Source organism: Papio anubis, chromosome 20, assembly GCF_008728515.1.
Source record: "Papio anubis isolate 15944 chromosome 20, Panubis1.0, whole genome shotgun sequence".
Taxonomy (NCBI): Eukaryota; Metazoa; Chordata; class Mammalia; order Primates; family Cercopithecidae; genus Papio; species Papio anubis.
The window spans coordinates 4,154,025-4,157,933 of NC_044995.1; positions in this window are offsets into that span (position 1 = coordinate 4,154,025).

Consider the following 3,909-nt stretch of genomic DNA (forward strand, 5'->3'; position numbering starts at 1 on the left):
GTCTTACTCTGTCTCCCAGGCTGGAGTGCAGTGGCACGATCTCAGCTCACTGCAACCTCCACCTCCTGGGTTCAAGCGATTCTCCTGCCTCAGCCTCAGCCTCAGCCTCCCCAGTAGCTGGGATTACAGGTACCCACCACCATGCCTGGCTAATTTTTGTATTTTTAGTAGAGATGGGGCTTCACCATGTTAGCCAGGCTGGTCTCGAACTCCTGACCTCAGGTGATCCGCCCACCTCGGTCTCCCAAAGTGCCGGGACTACAGGCGTGAGCAAATGGGCCCGGCCCTAACCTGACTTGTAATCGCATCCTGTAACCTCTTACTTTAGTGATCTTGACTTCTGTCTGCTGCCGTAGACTTTGAAAAATTATTGCCTGGCATCTAACCTTTGTCTTTGACCTTGGCTGGGCCCTGACCTCAAGTGACCTTTGACCTCTGGCCTCTGCAGCTACACGTTCGGCAAAGTACAGGGCAACAGCGATCTCTACTGGAAGGCGCAGCGCTACCGCCTCATCCGGGAATTCCACTCTCGGCCCACGCTGGCCCCGCCCTTTATCGTCATCTCCCACTTGCGCCTCCTGCTCAGGCAATTGTGCAGGCGCCCCCGGAGCCCCCAGCCGTCCTCCCCGACCCTCGAGCATTTCCGTGAGAACAGAGCTTGGCTTAAAAAGAAGAATAGGGGACCGGCAGCCTGGAAGGCGAGGGGAAGGGGCATGCCCCAAATAACTAACGGGCGTGGCTTAGGCAGCGAGGGGCGGGGTTTAAACAACAAGGGGCGCGGCTTAAGCACTGAGGGGCAGGGCTTAGGGGTGAGGGGCGGGGCATGTTCTCGAATCACCAGGGGCGGGGTCTGAGATAGCGTGTTCTGAGGGTGTCGGAAGGGGCTGCTGGGCTTGGGAAGGGGCGCGGCCTTAGCCCTTTGACTCCGCTCGCCCCTGCAGTGGTCTGCCTTTCTAAGGAAGCCGAGCGGAAGCTGCTAACGTGGGAATCGGTGCATAAGGAGAACTTCCTGCTGGCACGCGCTAGGGACAAGCGGGAGAGCGACTCCGAGCGTCTGAAGCGCACGTCCCAGAAGTGAGAGTGGGGCCTGGTCGGGGATGGGGCTTCTGGCCTGGGGCGGATCCTGACTTCGGTTGAAGTCAGGGTCCTGGGAGGGAGGGAGGAGGCCCAGGAAGCAGGCCAGCCCCCGGGGGGTGGGTGGGCTACGGGTGCCCCTGGTAAGAGGCCCTCCCTTCTCAGGGTGGACATGGCACTGAAACAGCTGGGACACATCCGCGAGTACGAACAGCGCCTGAAAGTGCTGGAGCGGGAGGTGAGGGCTTGGGGTTTGGCTGGGGAACTGCGGCAGGGGTCGGGCAGGGGTTTCCATCTCCTGCTCTGACATTCCTCCCTTTCCCCAGATCCAGCACTGTAGCCGCGTCCTCGGGTGGGTGGCCGAGGCCCTGAGCCGCTCTGCCTTGCTGCCCCCAGGTGGGCCGCCACCCCCTGACCTGCCTGGGCCCAAAGGTTAGTGTGTATCATCAGCCTGTGCATCTCCAGCCTCTGTTCCTGTATGTTTGCGTGTTTTTCTCTCTTGGCGCCTTTCCAGTGTCCCTGGGTCACTCTCTTGGTCTCCTTTGAGCATTTTGTACTCTGGTCTTCGTGTTCCTTCTTTTATGCCAGTCTCCCAGTTTTTCTGTCTCTCCCCTTCCCTGCCAATCCCCAGCTCTCTCTTTTCTCTCTTCCCCCAGACTGAGCCCTGCTGGCAGACTTCAAGGAGAAGCCCCCACAGGGGATTTTGCTCCTAGAGTAAGGCTCATCTGGGCCTCGGCCCCCGCACCTGGTGGCCTTGTCCTTGAGGTGAGCCCCGTGCCCATCTGGGCCACTGTCGGGACCACCTTTGGGAGTGTCATCCGTACAAACCACAGCATGCCCGGTTCCTCCCAGAACCAGCCCCAGCCTGGGAGGATCAAGTCCTGGAGCCCGGGCCGTTATCCCTCTGGGGACTCTGCCACAGCAGGGGAGGCTGGAGGGTTAACAGGGACCACAGACCCCTCACCACTCACAGATTCCTCACACTGGGGAAATAAAGCCATTTGAGAGGAATTGTGTCCAGAGGCTTGATTCTTGGGGGAACTGGTGGGTGTCTAGATCCTTCCAGGGTGGGAGCTGGAGCTGGGGTGTTGGGTTTGGGGTTCTTGGTGGATTTGCTGCTGTAATTCAGATATTTCGGAGTCCGTTTCCTCCCCTCAGCCCCATTGTTCTTGCCTGAGACCCAGCACCTTCTGTCTGCAGTGTTCTGACAGCTCTCACTTCAGTAGGACAAGACCCCATCTGTACCCCTCCTACCCAGTTTCAACTTTCCAGTGGAAAAATAACTCAGTGATAATAAGCAAAGTATTTCCTAGAGTGGGGGTGGGTGGGTGTTGTGTACATCTGCTTTGGCAATAGGGAAACGGATGATGCAAATTTGAGTAGATAAATGCATACGTGTCTTTAAAAAGTCTAATTAGTGGGAAATTGCAGGCCAGGCGCACACAGGGTTGAGGCAAATATGCATGATTATACATGCAGTTTAACTAAACAACGCGTAACAAGCTAAACTGGTAATGACAAGGTTGAACTGACAGCAATTATTAGTTAAATAGCACGAAAGCCACCAACAACCAACACGTCCAAAAATCAAAACCAAAACATCCTTCCTCCAAATTGGAGGAGATCCAAGTATCTGTCACTGTGGGTGCAGAGTAGCGTTGAAACATAGCCAAGTGTTGTGTGGCAACCGTGACTTCTCTGGAAGATGCTGAGTTAGTTTTCACCAACCCAAGTGTAATAATCACTGTAATGTAACTTCCTTCCTCCCTCCCTTCCTTCCTCCCTCCCTTCCTCCCTCCCTCCCTCTCTTCCTTCCCTCCCTTCCTTCTTCCTTCCTCCCTCCCTCCCTCCCTCCCTTCCTTCCTCCCTTCTTCCCTCCCTTCCTTCTTCCTTCCTTCCTCCCTCCCTCCCTCTCTTCCTTCCTTGCTCCTTCCCTCCCTCCCTCCCTTCCTTCTTCCTTCCTTCCTTCCTTTTCTTCTTCTCCTTTTTTTTTACTTTGAGACAAAGTCTCGCTCTGTCACCCAGGCTGGAGTGCAGTGGCACAATCTCAGCTCACTGCAAGCTCCACCTCCTGGGTTCAAGCAATTCTATCTCAGCCCCTGGAGTATCTGGGATTACAGGTGCCCGCCACCACACCCGGATAATTTTTGTACTTTTGGTACAGATGGGGTTTCACCATGTTGGCCAGGCTGGTCTCAAACTTCTCACCTCAGGTGATCTGCCTGCCTCGGCCTCCCAAAGTGTTGGAATTACAGGCGTGAGCCACCGCACCTGGCCACTTTTTCTTCTTTTCTTTCAACAAGATCTCACTCTGTCACCCAGGCAGAAATGCAGTGACTCAATCACAGCTCACTGCAACCTCACCTGCTGGGCTCAAGCAATTCTCCCACTCAGTCTCCTAAGTAGCTGGGACTACAGGCTCGCACCACCATGCCCGGCTAATTTTTTGGATTTTTGATAGAGATGAGGTCTCACCATATTTCCCTGGTTGGTCTCAAACTCCTGGGGTCAAGCAATCCACTCACCTCGGCCTCTCAAAGTGCTGGGATTACAGGTGTGAGCCTCCATGCCCGGCCTCCAGTACTTTCTATATATATCTGTCCAGCATTGTTTTAAGTGCTTCATGTGCACTACATCAGTGAATCCGATGATAACCATATAAGGTAGGTACTATAATTTTCTCCATTTTGCAGATGAGAAAAGTGAGACACAGAAAAGTGGCTCTAATAAAGTCACACAGAAAGTGGCTGAGTTGGATGCTGGGCGTGGTGGCTCATGCCTGTAAAACAGCACTTTGGGAGGTCAAGCAGGTGGATCACTTGAGGCCAGGAGTTC